The following is a 24,921-nucleotide window of genomic DNA, read 5'->3' as shown; positions in this document are numbered from 1 at the left end:
TCCAGCCTGGTGACAGAGCGAGACTCCATCTCAGAAAAAATAAAATAAAATAAAATAAAACTAAAAAAAGATGACTGAGGCCAAGTGTGATGGCTCACTCCTGTAATCCCAGCACTTCGGGAGGCTGAGGCGGGTGGATCACCTGAGGTCAGGAGTTTGAGACCAGCCTGGCCAACATGGTGAAACCCTGTCTCTACTAAAAATATAAAAATTAGCTGGGCATGGTGGCAAGATGCCTGTAGTCCCAGCTGCTAGGGAGCCTAAGGCAGGAGAATCGCTTGAATCTGGGAGGCAGAGGTTGCAGTCAGCGGAGATGGCACCACTGCACTACAACTTGGGTGACAGAGTGACACCTGGTCTCAATAATAATAATAATGATAATAAAAAAGTAAAAATGATGACTGAATTTTAAATATCATGTGTTACATGTAAATGTTCATGGAGCACATGCAGTTATGTGTCTATTATCTGAGTGGTAGGATTTTTGAATGTGTATCTATTTATACCACCATTTTTACAATATTATTAGTGCAACAGATAATTAAAATTAAAAAGAGACCATTGATATATTTATTTGCCTTTAATTTATCCAATTTTTTTCAGGGAGATAGCTTAAATATTAGAACAGAGGAGAGACGAGCTAGAGTGGGTGATGACTAGAGCAGAAGACAATGAAAGACATAATAATATCCATTTTTAAATAAAAAACTTACTATGTTGCCAGGTGTAGTGGCTCACACTTGTAATCCCAGTACTTTGGGAGGCCAAGGTGAGAGGATCTCTTAAGGCCAGGAATTCAAGAGCAGCCTGCCTGGGCAAACAGGCAAGACCCTATCTCTCCAAAAATAAATTTAAAAACTAGTTGGGCATGTTGACGTATGCCTATAATCCTAGCTATTTGGAGGTTGGGGCAGGAGGATCACTTAAGCCCAGGAGTTTGAGGCTGCAGTGAGCTATGATCGTGCCACTGCACTCCAGCCTGGGTAAGGCCCCACTTCCAAAAATAATAAATAAATAAATAAATAAATAAATAAATAAATAAATAAATAAATAAATTACTGTGCTTACTTTTCATCGAGCTGCTGAAAGCAAAGCTGCCTATCCAAGAATTGCAGGGCTTTAGTTATGGAAAGGGCCTTAGAGTTTACAGAGTCGACCTCCTTTGCTTCATAGATTTAAAAAAGTCAAAGCCACAGTATTACACAGTTTGATGATGGCAGGATCAGGACAAGAATTCAGGTCTCCTGACTTAGTCCAGTGCTCTTCTTTCAGATCAGCTGCTGGTTGATCCACAAAGCTGTGACAGGATCCAGGACCAAGTGGGGAAAAAAAATCTCACTGGGAAGATAGTCAGAAAAAATTAATAATTCTCCACTCCTTCTTGAAGTCATATCCCTTTGCAATATGACTTTAAAAAAGATGAAGTACCTTTTTGACCTCTTGAAGCCGAGCTTGGCCATATGAGTTGCTTTGACCAATAGAATGAGGCAGAAATCATGCTGTGCCAGCTGTGAGTCTAGGCCTCCAGAAGTATGAGTGATTCAGCTCTGTCTCTTTGAAGCCTGCCAGCTACCAAGTCAACAAGCTCGGACTAGCCTTTTGGAAGCTGAGAGACCATGTGGAGCAGAGATGAATTGTTCTAGTCCCCAGCAGATTCAGCAGCTGACCATAGATGCATAAGTGAGACCAGTCTAGGTCAGAACATCTCAGCCAAGCCCAGTTCAAATTGCTGACCAATAGAATTGTGGGTTAAATAAACCGTTTTGTTTCAAGCTACCAAGATCTAGGGTGGTTTGTTTATAGCAAAAGTGAATGGATATCACATCAATTGATCATATTAAGCCATGTTTCATTCATCTGTCGCATTGAAAATTAGTGTTCCTTCTCTCTAATTTTAAAAAAGAAAACCTCTTCAAATGAAAGACACAAATTGTAAGGAGGCAAAGAAAAATTGGCATTTACGGCATCTTTTCAAATTAGGCCTGGACACTTGCTCCGTTCTCTGGAAAGACCTCCTGAGGACATTTGACATTACATAGCATTCTGTTGTTCATTAAATTCTGTTCTCTTTCTTACTCCAGACAAATAAATTCAAATACTGTACATTACTGTCACCTTCTCTTTCTTCTGTATTATCACTCAGGGATGACATAGATCTATCCCCTTCAGAACCCTTTTTATTACAGTTGCTGTTACTTGTCATGGCTAGAAGTTTAGCATTCTGCTCTCAGAAGCTTTTGCTGGTTTGGCAGATGCCTTGCAGAGATGTCCTCTGTTCCTGCAGACAAAAAATCAAGTTAAGGTATATTTCTTTCAAGAGAAATAAGCGTTCATTCTGACCTTTTCCTGCTATTCTGCCCACTCCTAGAGCACTGTGTGTGCTCTGGTGGTGACCATGGCCCTGAGCCAGAGGGAGGGAAGTCTCACCATATTGTTGTCAGAGTAGATAAGCAGTGGGGCACATGAAAGGGAAGTGCTCCAGGATTTGTGGGCTGCTTAGGCTCAAAGATGCTCTCTTCTCATCCAGCTAACGGGGACTAATGGAAGCAGTAAAAATCATGTTCATTAGTGAATCTCAGGCTCCCAGCACCCTGGTAGGAGGGTGGCTGAGAAAGAAGCCAAGTATAGTGGCTTCTCCTTCCTTCTTTGGAACACACATGTGCACACACACAGACACCCAGCACTCTCTCACTTAAAAGGTGTGACAGCTTTCAGGAGTAGAGTTGTAGCTATATAAGATTAATGAAATATGGTTATCAGTGGCTTTGGTTCCCATACTTTATTATTTGTTAGTTTTTATTTTTTTTTTCATTTTCATGGCTGCTTCATGCTTTTATTTTCACAAACAAACCTTCGTGAAGCATCTACTCTGTGCAAGGTAATGTGTTAAGTACGACCATAAGGACACAAAGGGGGACTATAAACTGCCTGTAAGATGGTAAGAGTCTATTAAACAGGAGCGCACCATAAGTAAGTGAAAAAATTAATCATAAAAACTGCTAGTCAAAGAAGAAATGCCATGGTAAATTAGAATATTTCTTTTCTTTTCTTTTCTTTTCTTTTTTTTGAGATGGACTCTTACTCTGTCACCCAGGCTAGAGTGCAGTGGCACAATCTCACTACTGCAACCTCCACCTCGTGGGCTCAAGCGTTTCTTTTGTCTCGGTCTCCCAAGTAGCTGAGATTACAGGCTTCTGCTAACATGCACAGCGAATTTTTGTATTTTTAATAGAGATGGGATTTCGTCAGGTTGGCCAGGCTGATCTTGAACTCCTGACCTCAGGTGATCTGCCTGCCTCGGCCTTCCAAAGTGTTGGGATTACAGGTGTAAGCTACCGTGCCTGGCCAGAATGTTTCTTTTCATGAGAATTATTATTCTGTGGATCTATGAACTTTTGGTTCTCTTCCTGAGTATAGTGACTTTCCTCCTTTCTTATTGGTTGGAAACTGCATTCTCTGCCAGTCAACTCTGTCACACCTGAGGAGATAGGGCTGCATTGGACTAGGTGGTTGCTGGGAACAAAGAGGAGTGCTTACAATAAGGGAGTGAATGCAAACACTGTCTGAGACGCACTGTTTAGGGAGAAAGCCAGAGAAAAAGAATTGGTCACCTAATATATATAGGGTAGTCCCTCTTTATCTATGGTTTCACTTTCCATAGTTTCAGTTACTTGCAGTCAACCATATTCCAATAATATTAGCTGGAAAATTCCAGAAATAAGTTATAAGTTTTAAATTGCATGCTGCTCTGAATAGCACAGTACAATCTCAAGATATACCCTGCTCTGTCTAGCCTGGGATGTGAGTCATCCCTTTGTCCAGCATATCCACACTATCTACACTAGCCACCCATTAGTTACTTAGCCATCTTGGTTATCAGATTTACTGTCTCAGTATCACAGTGCTTGTATTCAAGTAACCCTTATTTTGCTTAGTTATATCCCCAAAGCACAAGAGTGGTGATGCTGGCAATTAGGATATGACAAAGAGAAGCCGTAAAATGCTTTCTTTAAATGAAAAAGTAAAATTCTTGACTTAAAAAAGAAAGAAAAAATGTTGTATCCTAAGGTGACTAAGATCTATGGAAAGAACAAATCTTCTATCAGTGAAATTGTGAGAAGAGAAAGAAATGCATGCTAGGTTTGCTGTCGCACCTCAAACTGCAAAAGTTACAGCCACAGTGTGTGATAAATGCTTAATTAAGATGGAGAAGGCATTAAATTTGTGGGTGGAAGACATGAATAGAAAATTTTCAATTGATGGTAACATGTTGTGCCAGAAAGCATTGAGCCTATATGAAGACTTCTGTAAGGCATCCCCTGAAACGAGTGACAGTAAGTCATTTACTGAACGTAAGGGATGTTTATACAGATTCAGAAATAGGTTTGAACTAAAAAATATAAAAATTATTGCAGTCTGCTGAAGAAGTTGCTGTCACATTTCTGGCAGAGTTGAAGAAGTTGATTAAGGAGAAAGAATAGCATCCAAAGTAAGTCCGAATGCAATGAAATCGAGCTCTCCCAGAAGAAGATGCCCAATAGAACCTACATTCATAATGCAAAGGAGGAGCCAGGGCATAAGGCATGGAAAGACAAATTAATTCTGGTACTAGGTGGCAATATTACAGGACACATGATAAAGCCAGGTATAGTGTACAGAGGAAAGAACCCATGCATTCTCAAAGACAAAAACAAAAATTATCTGCTCATGTTCTGGCAACAAATTAGAAAGTATGAGTGCCACCCATCTTGATTATGGAATGGTTCTACCAATGTTTCATCCTAGAAGTGAAAAAAATAATTGGAAGAGAAAAAGTTGGAATGTAAAGTCCTATTAATAACAGACAATGCTCCCTAGCCACCCTGAATCTGTTTGCTATGAATATGAAAATGTTGAGGCTGTATTTTTACCTCCAAATACAACCATGTCACTGTTTCAGACCCTTGACTAGGGCATCATTTCGTTTTTCAAGACCACATACAATCACCAGGTATGTGATTGCATTTGATCAGCAGCTGACACAGACTCTAATCTGAATATAATGCAGTGCTGAAAATCATTCACTATTGCTGATGTAAAAACATTCATCAAAATGACAATGGATGAATTAAAACCAGAAACTAAATGCCCACTGGAAGAGCTTATAGAGTGACGCTGTGAATGATTTTAAAGGTTTCCTGGGGATTTATGGAGAAGTTAGGAAAATCATTCATGCAGCATGACAAGTTGGTAGAGAAGGATTTGTCGACATGCTTGATGAAGTGGAAGAACATATTGAAGACCATTGAGAAGTGTTAACAAGTGAGGAATTAGGAAAAGTTGTCATCTACAAAGGAAGAAGAAGAAGAAAAAACTGAAGCAGAAACAGCAATGTGGACATTACCAAAATTGGTTGAAGACTTTCAAATTGCAGGGACATTAAAGCACAAAATTATGGAATATGATTGTCATGTAGGACAGTGTCTTAAAGTCACTGGTATGATGATGGAAAGATTACAGTCTTTGCAGCAACACTGATGAGTTAAAAAGAAAGAGACAGTAACTTCTGATTACAATGTTCTTTCAGAAGTTTTCTGCAAAAACCTCAACTACTGAGGATCCCCGACTATCGACATTGTCTGGTCGTGACATCAAGCCAATGATATCATCATGGCCTCATGATCCAGGATAACCCAAAGCAAATAATCCTTTTTCTAACGACATGTCAGAAGGTCAACAGTAGCATCATAATGCTTATATCATTCACCTCACTTTCTGTTTTTTTTTACAGGGTATCACTTTGTCACCCAGGCTGGAGTGCAGTGTCATGATCTTCGCTCACTGCAGCCTTGTCCTCCTGGGTTCAAGCAGTCCTTCTGCCTCAGCCCCCTACACAGCTGGGACTACAGGCATATGCCACCACACCTGGCTAATTTTTTTTTGCATTTTATTTGTAGAGGAGGGGTTTTATCATGCTGCCCAGGCTGTTTTCGAACTCCTAAGATCCAGCAATCCACCTGCCTCAGCCTCCCAGAGTGGTAGGATTACAGACATGATGCAATGGCCATGTCCGGTCTAATTCATCTCACTGCATCTCATCATGTAGGCATTGCATCATCTCACATCATGACATGAACAAGGGTGAGTACAGTACAATCAGTATTTTGAGAGAGAGATTACAGTATATTGTTGTAATTGTTTTATTATTAGGTTTGTTGTTAATCTCCTACTGTGCCTAATTTATAAATTAAACTTTATCATAGATACGTACGTGTGTATAGAAAAAATATAACATGTATAGGATTTGGTATTAACTACAGTTTCAGGCGTCCACTGAGGGTCTTGGAACATATCCGCTGGGATAAGGACGGACTAATGTCAGCCTAAAGGAAGCAGCTGAGGCACAAAATGTAATTTTAAAGAGTTTGCTTGAGCCCAAATGAGCACAGGGGCTGGGAAAACACTTCCAAGTTGCCTTGAGAAGTGCTCTGCTCAGCCTTTGTTACAAGCAGGTTTTCAAAGGCAAAAGGGAAGAAGGAGCGGGCTGATACAAAGTTGTCTGACAGGAATCCTCATTGGTTTACAGATATAACATTGATTAGTGATTGGCCATATATGATTGAACTATAGGATATGAGTTATGGTGTCCAGTGTATGGCATTGTTAGGTTAACTTTGTGGCTACTTGGCATCAGTCAGCCTAGAACCCTCATGGTAAGTGGCTTCAAGAGGTAATGACTTAGCTCAAGGGGCAGAATGAGACTGATTGCTGTCACATTTCAATGCCTCTCTCGGCTTGATAATTTAAAGGGGCTTGCATTTTTCAGATTGAAAGTTTCTTTTCTTTATTACTACTGTACTCTGGATACATGAACGTAAACTTTGCCTTTGTCTTCAAAGTTTATCTTTGCTGCTTTTCCTTTCTGATTTTTGACTCTTGAGCTACTTCCTTCTCTTTCATGCTACGGGTCACACTTGGGTTCATCTTCATGAGGTGTAATGGTGCCGGGATGCGCTCTCCTCTTCTCATTTGCCAATTTATTGCAGATCTCTCCTCGAAAAAGTTCTGGGACTAACTCAGCCCCATGGAGATCAAGGTGAGTTAGAAAAACAACAAAACAAAACAAGATTCATTTTAACATCTCATTTTTCTATCTCCAACTTTCCCTCCCCTCCTCCCACCCCAGGAAGAAAAGACTACGTTTGTTTCTGGTGATACATTCATTGTAGGTGGGTGGGTGAGTTCTAGAAAAGGAAAATCAAGAAGATTTGGAGAAGGAGTCTTGGAAGCTCTGGTGAAGTTTTCCAAAACTGAGAAGGACAGAGGTATGTGATTACTGGCACCCTGCCCCTGCACAGTGCTCCCGGGAGGAGGGGGAGTATCAGAAGGGAACGGCTGGCTGGACCCCCTTTTCAGAGCCTTCCAGAATTGGCAGACTTTCCTGTGCTACAGCTTCGCACAGCAGCATTGAGGTGACATGTCTTTTTTGAACATTTCCAGAGGAACAATTTACACTTGGTCTATGGTGAGTGGTACCCTCTGGAATTGTTTATCATAGCAGTCCTATCAGGAACCAACTGGACAATGAACTCGTTGGTAGAAACCAGGGCAGAATAACGCAGTGACCTAACACTGCAGGCTGCCTCAGACCCCTGGTGCCTCCTTAAGGTTCTTGAGGTGGTGGCGAAGGTGGTGGTGGTGAGTGCTCATAAAACCCGGGAATTTCTCTACAATCCAGCAGGATGGGCACTTAAAGGAGGCAAAATTTGAATGATCAAAGTAAAAAAGATGATATTTATTCCTTTTAAGTTTTCCAACAGAACAAAATTCACAACGACCTCCATGTGTTTTACTTAATGAGAACTTAAAACGATTATTTTGTTTCCATTTTTGCTGCGGATTCAGAGCAGATGCTCATTGGCTAATGACTAATTCAGAGACACAACCATCCTTTTTCATAGTCACAAAAAGAAACACCGGACTGAGTGCAGTGGCTCATGCCTGTAATCCCAGCATTTTGGGAGGCTGAGGCGGGTTGATTCCCTGAGGTCAGCAGTTCAAGCCCAGCCTGGCCAACATGGTGAAACCCTGTCTCTATTAAAAATACAAAAAATAGCCAGGTGTGGTGGCACATGCCTGTAATCCCAGCTACTCGGGAGGCTGAGGCAGGAGAATTGCTTGAAGCCAGCAGGTGGAGGTTGCAGTGAGCCGAGATCATGCTAACCTGGGTGACAAGGCGAGACTCTGTCTCAAAAAATAAAAAGAAGAAAGAAACACTGGATCACTTGGTGAAAATGAGATTACAGGAAAGCAAAACATGCATGAAAAGTAAATAGTAGGGCTTCCACATCTCACCCCCCAGGATTTCACATATTACTGATGTTTTGCTGCTTACAGTTTTCAGATGTTCTTTTCTGTGGTTAAAAATAAAGAATTTAAAAAAATTTGCTGGAGTTCAGTATAGAGAATGTATTTCCTAAGAGCACTCTATCTTAGGGTGGTTATAAGTCATAACAATAGCAGCAGCAGAAGCAATGGCTATACAAGACAGTACGTTTACCATACAATATGGAGTTTTAACTTCCTTTTGTAGTTAATCCACATACTGTCTATTTAGCACCTTTCTCCATTTATTTCTGATTATTTCATCTTCCTAAACACAGAAAAGCAGTGCAGATTACATCCAATTCATTCATCTTTTTAATTTTGTTAAGCACTCAAATTAGTTATTCTAGGATGCAGGACTGGATTATTGCCACCCACAAGCTAATTGTGCCATTGTAACCCTTCAGGTCAGCCTGAAATAGTATAAACTTCTCCCAGCTACCCCTGGGAGGGAGAGATTTCTGCAAACAGATGTCACCTACCGTGGAGGCTGACCTTCAAGCCAACAATAAAAAACAATGTTGGTGATCTGTATGTTTCGATGGGGTACAAAAGAGACATGCTGCCGTGCAGATGGGGCCCAGGGGTTTAGAGGTGAGAAGGAGCTGGATCTTACAAATTCTTCTACTGCCAGTTTTCTTGATCTTGACACTATTGACGTTTGGGGCAAGATAATTCTTTGATTGGGGAGTTCGTCTGTGTATCATAGGATGTTCAACTGCCTTTCTGGCCTCTAACTACCAGATGCCCTTATGCAGTGCCCTGCCCCAGTTATTTCAGCAAAAAAATGTCTCCAGTCATTGCCAGTGAGGAGGTCAAAATCACCCCAAGTTAAGAACCACTGTTCTACAGCAATACCTTTCAAACCTAGTATTAGTTGGGAGCTGTGCCATAAGTCCCAATAAAGTGATAGAATTTGAAAAAAAAAAAAACCCTGAAAATTTAATTTTTATTATTTTATTATTATTATTATTTTTGAGACAGAGTTTCACTTTTGTTGCCCAGGCTGGAGTGCAGTGGCATGATCTTGGCCCACTGCAAGCTCTGCCTCCCGGGTTCAAGCAAATCTCCTGCCTCAGCCTCCCGAGTAGCTGGGATTACAGGCATGCGTCACCACGCCCAACTGATTTTGTATTTTTAGTAGAGATGGGGTTTCTCCATGTTGGTCAGGCTGGTCTTGAACTCCCGACGTCAGGTGACCCACTGCCTCGGCCTCCCAAAACGCTGGGATTACAGGCATGAGCCACGCCTCCCAGCCCCACTGAAAACTCAGTTTTTATGAACTAGACCAAATTTATGTTTATCCCTCTTAGAATGTTGTTGGTAGCTACCAACAAAGATATTTCTTGAATGGAAGAGATGGTGGAAATGGAAATGAGATGTGTGCATGGTGTATTTTTTCCCTACTCCAGCCTGCAGTGGCTTACCAGAGATGAATCACTCATGGCTGTGATGTTATGAGGAAGTGCAAGGCTTTGCTTGCTGTCTTTAATTCTGAGAATTTGTGAAGATCTGGCCACCTCAGTCACCCCCACTGGTTTCTCATGAAGCCATCACCTGAGTTGCAGCAGACATAAGAAAGCTTGAGTAAAAACTGCTGATCCATAGCCCAAACAATTATTGGTCTGACACAGCCAACTGGAATGAAGAACTTTTTTGCTTCTTTTCCTACCTCTGTCTCAACTAGCAGGAGAATACCATATCTCATGGGAGTAATGTATCTTGCTGATCATTTCAACTGTGCATATTTATGCAAAGAATAGTAGCTAACCATATGGGAGCTAAACTTGATCAGGCAAATTTGTTTAAAAAGTTGGAATTGATTGTCTTCCACCACTTGTATTAAAAAAAGATACTTCATCCATATTTATGCTGCTGTCTCTACTATGATGCTTGCTCAAAGAATGAGCAAGTTCAATCTCTTTGGAATACCTCTCTATGTTAGCAATGAGTGTCCTTGGCACCAGTAGGTAAGAAAGCTGAGAGAAGAAGGCTTACTTATACCCAGTGATAGTTATGATGATACTCTTTCCTGAGGACTAAATTCCATGGTTCTCCAAGGAGCAGTTGGGTGCTTGCTCTGTCTTTTACCTTGAATGCCTCTAGAGCCATCACTCTCTGTGCTCAGCCTCTAAGGTTTTGGGGAGGCAGGCCTGGATCAATGGTTCCCAGGGCTAGCTGAGCATTTATTCACCCAAGGATCTCAGAAGAAATAATCAAGAGCATACTCAGTTCTAATATGGTTTTGGGTGTGGGATCTGTGAATATGTATTTTTAAGAATTTCCTCAGGTTTTTCTGATATGCAACTACTTTGAATTCCTCTAGAACAGTGAAGATGATGATGGTGGCTATGTTGATATCTACAGTGTATGGAGCTCTTACTGCGCTCCAGACCTGTGTTTAATGCTTCCCATGCATTCACTCATATCATCCTCCCCAAATCTCTGTGAGTTACTAGTATTGTTTCCATTTGAAGGTGAGGAAACCGAGGGTCAAAGAATAGTAATTTTTTCAAGTTCATGCAAGTCGCACTGGGCATGCCTCTGGAGCTGGAGTTCTTAACCATTAAACATTTTTTCCTCCCTACCATTTTTTCAACTGTAAGGGGGGTGGGGGTTAGAATAATCAAGACAAATGCAGATGATTGGGGGAAAAGATCTCTCTGAAAATGTCTGGAATTTCTGTAGGTCTCTGAATCTGGGCCTTTTTCTCAGAGTTAAGGAGCAGGTAGGCTGACAGGCGCATTTAGGTGTAAAGTTGATCTTTGTCATATCTCAGACAGGGAGTCTTGCAGCTCCATAAACATGGAATGGAGGCTACAGAACTGCCTGAGGGAAAGTGTTCATAAAAATGATATTTTTACCAAGCACCAGAAAGAACATTTTTGTCTTTAAATATGCAGAGACACTACAGCAAGTATCACAAATTCATTCTGGTGATGCAATCAACAACACTTAATTATCAGCTCCACAAGAAAATTAGGTGAGAAAATTACTTGTCTTTTTATATTTATATTATTTCTAAAAGAATTCAAAGAAGATAAGGATTTAACTACCACAGCATATTACTCATAAATGCCTTCTCTTCTTTATATGTTGTTTTTTTTTTTCTCTCCCTTTGCTTTAGCCACAGGTATGCCTGTTCTTTTGCTTTGCCATTTGTGTGGATACCTAGTAGAGCAATTTGGGTGCCATTCTTTGAGGAATCCGTTGGATCTGTCAGAAAGCTGAGGTAGAGACGGTGGTAGGGTTAAGTACCAGGACTGGAGATATGTTCCTGAGTGTCTCTATCTGAATCCATCTGTTTACAACATATGAGGCCAATTTTCTAAGAAGACTGAGCTGCGCTGCCAAGACTGTTTACCAGAGGTGGCTTTTAGGTGATGTTTGTGCAGCCACTGATGCTAACTCATAGTCTGCAAATCCTAGCTCCACATTTTATTTTTCCTGTGAGATATTGTTTTGAGGATATGGAGCTCTGTGGCCTAAGAAAGCCCACAGAGTTAACTCTGCCCATGGAGTTAGGCAGGACAAAAAGAAAGCCCATCACTCCCAAGCAAAGTCACATTCTCCTCCACTTTCTCACACATCATATGGCTCTATTCCCAAGGCATATTTCTGAGATGCTTCTAGAGGGGAAGCTATCACTTCCTCCTTAGTATTTTCTGAAAGCAATGAAGTCTCAGCTACTTTACTAAATATGCTTGCAACAGTTAGAGGCCAAAGCTTGGTTTCTTCTAGTTTCCCTAATTTGTTAACCTCTATGTTCTCAGTCTGCTCAGCCTGTGTTAGTGGAGAAGAGGGAAGGAAACTGGCTGGAGGCCTCTGGACCCACAGAGGACAATAGACAAGCTCCTGCTGTAAGTCACTTCTGGTCCCATCATCAGTTATGCCCCCAGCAATATGGTTCTCTATCTCCAAAAACTAGAACAATTAGAGATTCTAGAATTTGTCTAGTCTAGTGTTTCAGAATCAAACGCCAGGCCTGAGGTGGCCAATGCAAACAAGTGAAGTGAGTCAGGAGGGGACTGTGTGAGCTGGAGAGCACATACCTCAACTGCAGGAGGAGCAGCCTTTAGCTCCATCAGACTGTTGTCAGGAGGCAATGTGAACCCAGGGCGCCAGATCTTTCCAAAAGATTTCAGAAATCTGAATTTTTCAAAAGAAATTTCATAAATTTTTAATGTTAACAAACCATTCATTTTTTTTCACTTATTTTATTTTTTATTTTTTTGGAGATGAGATCTTGCTCTGTTGCTCAGGCTGTAATGCAGTGTTGCAATCACTGCTCACTGCAGCCTCTACCTCCTGGGCCCAAGTCATCCTCTTGCCTCAGCCTCCTGAGTAGTGTCAGCACACCTGACCTATTTATTTATTTATTTATTTATTTATTTATTTATTTATTTATTTTTGTAGAGACAGAGTCTTCCTATGTTCTCCAGGCTGGTCTCAAACTCCTGGGCTCAAGCAATCCTCCTGCTTTGGCCTCCCAACGTATTGAGATTACAGGCATGAGCCACCATGCCTGGCTCTGAGTTTTTAAAAAACTGTTTTGTGGGCCAAACAAAACATGTCTGTCAGATATGGTCTGAAGGTCACCAGTTTGCAACTTCTGCTCTAGTTCAACACTCTTTTTTTTTTGGAGATGGAGTCTCGCTCTGTTGCCCAGGCTGGAGTGCAGTGGTACAATTGAGGCTCACTGCAACTTCCGCCTCCTGGGTTCAAGCGATTCTCTTGCCTCAGCTTCCCGAGTAGCTGGGACTACAAGTGCATGCCACCACTCCTGGCTAATTTTTCGTATTTTAGTAGAGACCAGGTTTCACCGTGTTGCCCAGGCTAGTCTTGAACTCCTGAGCTCAGGCAATCTGCATGCCTTGGCCTCCCAAAGTGCTAGGATTACAGGCATGAGCCACCGCAAAAGATGGACCTCCCAGAGGGCACATGGTGTGTCAGCCATTCACAGAATCAGAACCGAGATCGGATGTCTGAACTACAGGTCAAGCATTCTTTCCTTTACATTTTATCCTCAATTCTCTTGATTTTCATCAACTCAAGGATTCATTTCAACTAGTGATGATTGAATACTTTCCATATACAAAGAACTGTGCTAACTGTTTGAGATTACCAGAGAGTTACATAAAATAATCATCCTTCCCTCCAAGGACTGGTAATTTTCTTGAGAAAGGGCAGAGAAATATGATTTATAATGTGTCTCCTCTGTGCCAGGCACTTTATATCCAACATTTCAAGGACTTTTTAAGAAATTCTATGAAATCAGAATTGTTTACCACCTTCTTTTAGTTAAAAATATTACAGATCAGAGAGATTAAGTAACTTGCCCAGGGTCACACAGCTAGAAAGATACAGAGTTGGGTTATTGAACTCATGTCTTCTGACTCCAGAGCCCAGAATTTTCCATCCCTTTTTTTTTTCTCCTTATGAGGAATTGGGGCTGGGCGCAGTGGCTCCCGCCTATAATCCTAGCACTTTGGGAGGCAGAGGCAGGCGGACCAGAAGTTCAAGAAATCGAGACCATCCTGGCCAACATGGTGAAACCCTGTCTCTGCCAAAAATGCAAAAATTAGCTGGGCATGGTGGCATGTGCCTGTATTCCCAGCTACTTGGGAGGCTGAGGCAGGAGAATCTCTTGAACCTGGGAGGCGGAAGTTGCAGTGAGCTGAGATTATGCCACTGCACTCCAGCCTGGTGACACAGCGAGACTCCATCTCAAAAAAAAAGAGAAATTGGGAGTGTTCATTTAATGCATGTTAATATTTTCCCATGCTTTTCTACTAGACCATACAATAATAGAGTCACCAAAACACAGTAATCAAGAATGCATAGAAGAGTTATTATCACTCTCTAGGAAACTAATTGTAAAGAATATGCAAAGTTGCAGAAACAACACGGAGGGGTCAGAGTGAGAAAAAGTTTGATTAAGGAAAGTGTTAGATTGGGTACAGTGACTCACATCTGTAATCCTAGCACTTTAGGATCGCTTGAGGCCAGGAGTTGGAGACTTGCTTGGGCAACATAGTGAGACTCTTCAACTGTACAAAAAATAAAAAAATAGACAGGGACAGTGGCATGTGCCTGTAGTCCTAGCTACTCCAGAGGCTGAGGTGGGGATATCACTTCCGTCCAGGAGTTCAAGGCTGCAGTGAGCTATGATCATACCACTGCACTGCAGCCTGGACAACAGAGGGTGACCCTGTCTCACAAAAATAGAAAAAAAGGGATAGATTCCGAGTAGGTGAGCTTTGAGAATGCGGAAAAGAGCTAGCATTGGGCTGTGTGTTCTCAGCCTTTGACTAGGTCATATAAAGAAAATCTATTTTGCCTATTTCTAAATACAGTTCATGATGACTCAGAATCTAGGGGCAGTGGCTTAGAATCAGTTTAGAATCAGCTGGAGGCACCCCTTGCAGCAGGTCTGTGCCCCAGTAGAGGAGATGAAAGCCTGTCATTCAGTGGGACTTGATGACTTACCCATAATCACCAGGGCCCGGATGCCCTGGCTCTCAGCACACCAGCCTTCCTGTGCAGCACACAAATTCTTGCTCCTTAGTCCCAGCTTCTCACACTGAGCCAAGGCCCAATTTCCATCTCAAATTTACTTTGTTCTTCTACAAGCATCAAACATTTGACATTTATCATAAAAGGTCTGAACTATTCATCTGACAATTAAACATCCTCTGGGGGCATGCTGAAGGCTTGGTATTTATGTTTGCGCTTTTATTTTTTCTCTTTAGTAACCCTTCCTTTGCCTCAGTAATACTTATATATACTGGATCAGAACATGTAAAAGATTAGTCTATGGAAGAACTATTTATTTTTAATTTTCACTAAAACTATACTATATTATAGTATCATTTATTCTGTTTTTTCCAGGGTTGGAACTCTTGGGACACAGCTATCAGGGGCTCCCCCAACTTTCCAACATTTATGTGTGTATGTATAGATCCCTACCCCAGAAAACACAATGTCTTCAGCTAATAGCCATTGAGTTCACAATTTCTACTCACGGAGACTTGAGAGATGGGAGGCCAAGGTAGGAGGATTACTTGAGGCAGGAGTTGGAGCCCAGCCAAGGTAACGTAGTAAGACCGTGTCTCTACAAAAAATAAAAAATAGCTGGGCACGGTGGCATGCACTTGTAGTCCTAGCTATTCTGGAGGCAGGACTACACACACATTTGTGTATATGTATACATTCCTACTCCAGAAAACACAGCTTCTTCAGTTAATAGCCCTTGAGTTCATGATTTCTACTTATGAGGACTTGACAGGTGAGCAGCATATCGCTTCTCCTGGCAGAGGGGCTGGGGCTGGGAAACAGACATAGGGCATGAAAATATCTCATTGGCTCAAAAAGCAAGCATAACACCATTGCTATCAGTTACATGTGACCATCTCAGCTCAGGGTTTTTCCACTGATTTGGTGTGCTAACAAAGTGTCTTGGTGATTCTAGAGAAATGACAAACCAGTATCTTGAGCAAAATAATGACTTGGACTGTAAGAAATTAATTAGAAAACATCTGTGCAATGCAGTGGAAGAAAAAGAAAATGAGACCCAGAAGACCCAAATCACAAATTAAAAGGACTTCACAGAAGATTCTACAATTGAGATTATTTATCCTGGGAAAGACTAGAATTTTTGTCTAAGGATATGATGAGAAAACCTTCAGGAGACAACTTTGTCTTTTCTGCTGGCAAATCTGAGAAGTGGCTCAGAGTCTCAGCAGGGGCACCTCCAGCAGTGGTAAGCAATTCTCTGACAAATTGCTCAAGAGGGAAGTCAGTGCTCCTGTCTGGGATGTGTTTTGTACTGCTTTTCAGTTAAATAAAGAGTTCAGAGCAACTAGATTTCTTTATGCCAGTTAGGCAGAAAACCAGAGTTATATTAAGAATCAAATGATAATAGTCGAATATTTGTCGAAAAGCGTCTGGTTGTACAAAGGTACATAGGAGTTTTTATGTAGTTTGAACTTGATTTCAATTTTATATTAGAGGTCAGCAATTGGCTTGAATGATGGTTTTATTAAGTGGTTATATTTTTAATAGAAAACACATATAATGCATTTTTTTATTATACTTTAAGTTTTAGGGTACATGTGCACAATGTGCAGGTTTGTTACATATATATACATGTGCCATGTTGGTGTGCTGCACCCATTAACTCGTCATTTACATTAGGTATATCTCCTAATGCTATCCCTCCCCCCTCCTCCCATCCCATGAGAGGCCCCAGTGTGTGATGTTCCCCATCCTATGTCCAAGTGTTCTCATTGTTCAGTTCCCATCTATGCAGTGTTTGGTTTTCTGTCCTTGCAATAGTTTGCTCAGAGTGATGATTTCCAGCTTCATCCATGTCCCTACAAAGGACACGAACTCATCTTTTTTTATGGCTGCATAGTATTCCATGGTGTATATATGCCACATTTTCTTAATCCAGTCTATCATTGATGGACATTTGGGTTGGTTCCAAGTCTTTGCTATTGTGAATAGTGGCGCAGTAAACATACGTGTGCATGTGTCTTCGTAGCAGCATGATTTATAATCCTCTGGGTATATACCCAGTAATGGGATGGCTGGGTCAAATGGTATTTCTAGTTCTAGATCCTTGAGGAATCGCCACACTGTCTTCCACAATGGTTGAACTAGTTTACGGGCCCACCAACAGTGTAAAAGTGTTCCTATTTCTTCACATCCTCTCCAGCACTTATTGTTTCCTGACTTTTTGATGATTGCCATTCTAACTGGTGTGAAATGGTATCTCATTGTGGTTTTGATTTACATTTCTCTGATGGGCAGTGATGATGAGCATTTTTTCGTGGAAAACACATATAATGCATTTTAACTTGAGCTTTCCCCGCCTTAGGAAATCCTAACTATTTTAAGAAACAGGATTACCTGTGTTTTCCTTGTCTCCTGGTGGCAGCTACCTACTTAAAGGCATTTATTCCTTCCTAGCTAAGAAGGAATCAATGGCCTTAAGAGGACAATCTTGAAAAAGGACCTAAGTGATGGTAAGCACCAGATTCATCTTCCTTCTTGGCACCACTCTTGACTCATTAAACATAATGTGATGATAGCCAACCTTCAACAGGATGTAAGCTCCATGAAGGCAGGGACTGTCCTCTGCTTCATTTGCTGCTATATCTCGGGTGCCTAGCTCAGTGCCTGGCTTGTAGCAGGCATGCACACACATGCAATGCTTAAAGAAATGAAGGACCAGGAGTCAAGAGCAAGAACGAATTTTAAGTTTACAATACTGAAAATCTCATGGTCAACATTTCTTCATTTTCCTTTTTGTTTGTTGTTTGCCTGAAAAGTCTTCTCTTAGTGCTGTATAAATTATGTATGTTGCCTATTTTACATCCTAAGGCTATGAACATTATCTGTTCAGCTTACAACTGATAAGTGCTCACCACAAGATAAAGTGATATGTGTACCTAAAAAAATTCCACTTGATAAAAATCAAACCCTAAGCCAAACAAGAAAATTAAATTCTGAATTTACAAAATTAGGAAAACCCTAGAGGCTGCCTGCAGTGATGTATTATAACTTCCTGGCTTCTTATCATTAGTAGTGAGAAATTTCTCAGGTCATTTGTTGCTAAAAATAATCATAGCAAACATTGAATTATTTTTCCTGTGCCACATACATAGTGCAAAGGGTCAATTACATACGTTATTTTATTCAAACCTCTCAACAGCCACTTTACAGATGAGAAAATGCAGGCTTCGAGAGCTTAAATAATGTGCACAAGGTCACCCAACTAGGAAAGGCTGGAGTGGGGATTAAGACTCTGTTAGTCACTCCAAAGCCCAATTCCAAACCACCAGGCTACATTTCTCTACATATTGCTCAAAGTGGTTAAAATACTGGAATTAGTAAACAAGATGCTGTTTTTATAAATTAGAGTTGGGCTTTTCTAGATTCTTGTCTCTCTTAGTCATGTACAGTTTTATTTGCTTCTGGAGTGGAAGTAAAAAGGCGACGTTACACATGGAGTATGGGATCTGTGTATGTCCATCTTATGTGAGTCCATACTTGGCAACTGCTTCTGAGGTACACTATTAAATGTTGTGGCAGTTAACCCCCAAGTGCATGGGTGCACCTTGAATGATCCTATGTCTTTTGTTTCCTCTAAAATCTGTTTCATCAAAAGAAACATGAATTCCTATTCCAGAGTCTTAAACAAACATGTGTACTGAATTCTCCTTAAGAAGTAACAAAGTGAGAAATCTACCCTGCCGCTTACAGCAAAAATGTTGGCACATTCTCTTGAGGTGACTCTTTCCTCAATGGTCCCCCAGGCTTGGGAGCTCCATGTCTCTCTCTCTTTCAAACTCCTGCATGGCTCTTCTAGACTTCTTTTGGGAAATGGCTCCCTGGCCTTTTTTAAGGAAATCAACCTACCAGCTTTCGCCAGCAGCCACAGTTCTGTATCTCTACCTAACTAGTACCCTCGTTCTGGTACAAGTCCCAAGTATGGTGACTACCAGTTTACCAAGGATCTGGACAGGTCAGGATACTGTGTAGGGGAAGACGCCATGAATAGTCATACTTAAAAATGTCTATTTGTGTAATCAGGGTATTTTTTCCCCTCCAAACCTGAACATCTCCAAAGGACTGTGGCAACTGCATAATATGTATCCTGGGGTTAAAGATTGAAAGCTATGTATTCAGAAATCATCGTATTTTTAAAAATTACTAAAAAAGCAAAAAGGCTAATATTTGAAGTCATCTTGCCAAAATAGCATTGGGCTATATATACCTCTTCACTTTTCAGTGTGATTTGGCGGTAAGATGAAAAGGACTTAGTCAAATGTAGACATACTTTCAAGTCTCAAAACACATGGTTTCTTTTACAGGACCCAGGCTCTATTAATCTTCTCAGCATGGTTTCCTCATTCATCTCCACAAATGCTACATTACAGATTACAAATAGCTCATCTACATGTCCTAATGAGCCATAAGTACATTAACAAGTTAACAAACTTTTGCACAATGTTAATATTTACTCCGCCTTATGAGCCCTGGAATCAAAATCCACACATCTATCACCACTGGTTACACATGAAGGGCACCCGTGCAACTTAGCGGGCATGGATGTGGATGCCTGCAATCCTGTACTGCCTGAAGGGCTGCAAGACCGAGTCAAGCATGTTCCCTATGTGCAATGTGTCAAGGATGATATGTCAACCCATTACCCATGAAAGCCATTCGAGGTTTGTTAGCAAATAGTGGCCTGATTATGAATGGGTGTAGAAGTGCTTTGTTGCATAGGGCTGTTTTGATACTGCATCTTGATGAAGGCAGATTTGAACAATCCAGCATTATCTAAATTACACATTACTTCTAAGTTAAAGGATACAATTGAAGCAGATGTATTTGAAGCTCTGGAATTGATTCTTCCTATTAAACAAAATACACTGATATCTGAATAAGGGCTTATGACTTTCACAAATATTTTTTCTAATATTAATGTGTTAAATACATTTTATCTCAGGATGCTTCATGAGTACATATTTTAGTGAGTAGAATTACATACACATACACAAACACTCACATAAATTACCCAAAGTTGATAAGCTTTTGCAGGTCAACTGTGTAATATTAATTAGGCTAAAATTATAATATATATCTATATATTTAATATATGATATTTGAGTGGGTATACGTGAATAAATAAATAACTGCCATTGTAGAAAGAAGTCTGATTTCCAAATGCCTTTTAAATTATTATGACATGCTATTTGGTTGTTTTTCAGGGGAAGAGATTATATTTAGGTCCTCTTCACCAAATTATTCAAGCTATTATGAAGAGTTTAAGATAGCAATGTTTAATCTGTATATTGGCAAAGAATTCTGATCACAAAATTATCTAACAAGGAACTCATATTTCCATTTGAATGTCTCAAAGGAACCTCAAATGAACATACCCAAATCAAATTTATGATCTTCCCCCAAATTTGGTTCTTAGGTTTCCCATCTCAGGGAACATCAGCACCATTCATCCAATTGCATAACCAGAAAGTGGGGAAAAATACCTCTTCTTCCTTCATTCCCAAATTGCAACCATCACCAAAGTCTGTTGATTTTGCAATCTAAGTAATTCTCCAATCCAGCCCCTTCTTGTTATCACTCCAGATATTCCCCAGCCCAATCTGCCATTATCTTCTTAGCAGTGTCTTCTCTTGCTCACATGAAAAAGCTACTGACTAGACCCTCATCGATCTCTGCAACCTTGTCTCTCATAGGCTGCCCCTTCATATCGTTTCTTCAACCACCTGGTCCTTCTCTCAGTCCTAACAAAATGCATCATGTTTCGTGGCCCTTTGTGTTCTAGGTCTTCGAGCATGCTGATCTTTCTTCCCTATCCGTCTGCAATTCTCCCAGTAGAGTCCCTTTAGATATCAACCAATACATCACTTTCTTAGAGAAGTCTTCTCTGATCTTGCTAGTCTTGGTCAGTTTTGTCAAATACATATTCATAGTACTCTGTGGCTTTTTCTAATAACATTTTAACGTAGTCTTACTCATATATTCAACTGTATGATTATTATGGTTAAAGCCTGTATCTCTCTCTGATTTGATTATAATTTTTCTGAGACCCCAGTCTATTCTACTCACCACTCTATCCACGGTGATCACATAGGGCCTGGAATGAAGTGCCTATCCCTTATATTTTGCTAATTGTATGAGTTAATGAAGAGCTATGGATATCAGATATTAAACAAATCTGTTAAGGAATTGAACAGAGAGAAAGACTACTGAGTGACAGCTATAGAATTTCACTGTCTTGAAGAAGAGGCTTCCAGACCAGATAACTTCATTAGAAAGTATCTCTAATTATAGAATATGACAAATCTCTTGAATTCCTTAGATGCAATTACTGTGTGGTGCATCATGAAGTAGGGCTGAGCCTTCCAGAAGCGGCCTTCATATCTATTTCTTTTCTGTTGGACAAGTAGGGTCTTTGCCTCTTTTTCTTGACAAGCAGAAAGGTTTGAACAGCTAAATGTAGTACTAAAGATACTCGGCAGCAGAGAGCAGGTTTGGGGTGCTAAGCGTCATAAACATGTGGCTTTTCTTTCTCCCTAGTGAAGGCCCAGCCTCATGCATTATAGTTATAGCTCTGTCAATATTCTGAACACTTCATCACAAAATGTAGTATAGACTCAGTGAGCTTTGCAAAGGGAAAAGTCGTCTTCTTTAAACTACCTCTCAATATGGGAATGCTTGCTGTGTGCAGTGGCTCATGCCTGTAATCCCAGCACTTTGGGAGGCCGAGGTGGGCGAATCACCTGAGGTTAGGAGTTCAAGAACAGCCTGACCAACATGGAGAAACCCTGTCTCTACTAAAAATACAAAATTAGCCGGGCATGGTGGCACATGCCTGTAATCCCAGCTATTCGGGAGGCTGAGGCAGGAGACTCACTTGAACCCAGGAGGCAGAGGTTGCGGTGAGCCGAGATTGTACCATTGAAATCCAGCCTGGGCAACTCTGTCTCAAAACAAACAAACAAACAAAAAAACAAAAAAAAAAAAACAAAAAAAAAATGGGAATGCTTTCTAAATTATCTCTAACAGAAAACAACTCTCCATTATGAATTGCTTAAAGATACAATAAAATTTCTTTCACTGGAAATTTCTTCCTTTTGGTTGGAAGTCTTAGATGATAAATGTAATCCCTCTTTCAAGCCCTTCAAATACTTTGAGGCTGATATAAAAGCTGTTCCTTTAGTACTACATTTTTCCCTCTTTGTGTTTTTCTGTTTCTCAGTGAATGTTGGATTGTACTACTTTGAGATATTTTTTCTATTATTATTAATATAGGTAGACTGCAAATTTAAGACAGATGTTTTTGGCATTCTTAAATTCAGAGCCTAGATTCACAAAACCTTTCTGTCTTCCAAAATTTACTCACCAATCTGTGCTCACTCTGTTCTGTAATTCTTAGCAAGGTCCACTTGGTAATTACACATACACTTAAAATTCTAGTAACATTTTACACATATTTTTTCTTTTCTGTCAGATTTATAGATGGTTTGTATTCCACACTGGCATTGCCTGTTGAAAGCTTATTTGCAATAAGTAATCAACAGAAACACATTGTTTGATTGATCTACAAGTCAGAAATCTCAAATTGTAATCCCAATGGTGTTCAGACTCTAATATTGTTTGGACCTACCTCAACAAACCTTGATTTTTCTCATTTGTGAAAGATATCAAGTCTTAATTTCAACAACTTCATAAGGCTACTTTGAAGATAGATGGAATGATATTCTGAATTTAAAAAAAATTTAAGAGGTTTAATTTTATTTTCAAACTCCCTGACAATTCCCATGGGATTGTGATTCAAGCTCACACCTCCCCACTCAGTTGTATTTGCCTCTCTGTGTCCCTTTTTCAGCATGAAGATAGACCTGGCAATTGAACTCCTCAGTTGCATCGGGACAGTTGCAAGACCCAGAGTTTTGGGATCATCTGGCTTTGGGGAGAACATTTGGCATGTGTCTGCAGATAGTATTACAGGGATCCAAGGGTTGAAGTCACATTGGGCCTGCAGTTTCTTTTTTCATGGGGATAATCAGCTGTCTATACGACCAGATTAAAAAATCAACATGGAAGGATGAGTGAAATAAGTATGTCATTTTGGATGACAATCTTTGGGGAGGATTAGGAAGAAGGAAACCAGATTCATGATTGGAGATGGTCAATCTCCATTTTAGAAGGCTGGGACTGCCTGCAGGGCTTTTAAATGCTGACAAAGGTCTATCAGGCTTTAATTGGGCAGTCTAATGTTTTCTTCTTTTACCTGGTGCTCTGATGGAATATCAAAGGGATGATTCTCTCCTGGATTTTGAAAAACAAAATAAATGAATACCAATTGCTCTTCAAGACCAAAACCTATATCCACTTCTCAGAACCGTCAAAATGCCTTAGGAAGCAGTTTTTGTTTTTAAAAGAAGCCGTCTCTTAGAAGTGTTTTGAGACTGGAAGGAACTACGCCAAAATGATAATAGTGGTTGTTGTTTGAGACCTGGGCCTGTAGACAGGGTTTGGTTTTGTTTTGTTTTTCTTTGTTTTCCTATTCTTTTTGAATAGCCTGTTATTGTATTATGACTTTTATTTAATTTATTCTTTTATTTGTATAAATTTAGGGGGTACAAGTGCAGTTTTGTTACATGGATATTGCATAGTGGTAAAGTATTATGACTATTTAATGATATAAGAACATAATATAAGAATAAAATATAATATAAATGTTATACATAACATAAAAATAAAATAGTATAAGATAAAAAGAAAAGAAAAACAACAAAAACAAAGCCACCCCTCCCAAACAAAAGCCCTTCTAACAAAACTAGTTATTCTACCCTTTTATTTTACCGCTTTCAGGGTGCTCTCTTTAATATATGGAAAACATTTCTATTTCAGCTGGACACCAAACTCAATAGTTTTTGTTTAATTTTTATCTCCTCCCTATTCCCAATAAGTCTTTCCTTTATCAACATTTGGATTTCAGCTTAACTGAGTATGTAGGACTTGGAAATTGCTCAAAGATGGTAATGTGTAGAATTCCATTTTTTCCCTCCATTTTAATTTCCTTTAGCAATTTAGCACTTCTTTTCAAATCACACATATAGAAAAAACAGAGAAATTTCTTAACACCCCTTTGGCAAGTCACATGGAAAAAACCGCCACTGTTTCTATTTACGTGCTTTGGGCAAGTTATATTTCAGATAAAGAGCTTCAACCAAGAACCAAAGGAGAATTTTTTAAAGTCCTTTTTAAGCAACTAATTCCTTCAGACAAGATGTACTATGAAAAGCAAAACACAACCTAGAATTATATACAACAATGTAAGAAGGATGTACAACTTAAGTGTTTATAATACTAAATATTATACTTCAAACTATTGATTCTTAGAGAAAATACAATATAAATACAAAGTACCCTTTATATTTTTCTTATAGGATATTAATACTGACATTATCTGGAATATATATTTTTAGTAAAAATAAAATCGTATGTCCCCAATTGTGCCTCAGATGAAGCCTTCAAATCTTATTGTTTATACTTTCAGCAAAATACCACATTTGGCAGCTTCAGTAAGCTAAAAGAAAGGGCACAATCCTGTATTCACCTAGTTTTTGATTAACATACTTTTACAATATTCACATCCTTATAAAGCTCACTTTTGCTTGGGAGGTAAATTATAATTTACTCAAGGAAAGAAAATATGAGGTCAAGGAAAAGCAAATATTGTATTTAATAATTAAAGCAAATTATTATATTATTTGCTTTAATTTAAACAATTGTTAGATAATTAATTTAAATAATTACTTATTTATTATATTTTACTTTTTTCATACGGTAAATGTATATTTTATAAATTATTATTATTATTTTTGAAATGGAGTCTCACTCTGTTGCCCAGGCTGGAGTGCAGTGGCGTGATCTCTGCTCACTGCAGTCTCTGCCTGCCGGGTTCAAGCAATTCTACCTCAGCCTCCTGAGTAGCTGGGACTACAGGCGTGG

The sequence above is a fragment of the Pongo pygmaeus genome, chromosome 2, assembly GCF_028885625.2.
Source record: "Pongo pygmaeus isolate AG05252 chromosome 2, NHGRI_mPonPyg2-v2.0_pri, whole genome shotgun sequence".
Lineage (NCBI taxonomy): Eukaryota > Metazoa > Chordata > Mammalia > Primates > Hominidae > Pongo > Pongo pygmaeus.
Note: the sequence above shows the minus strand (reverse complement) of the source record.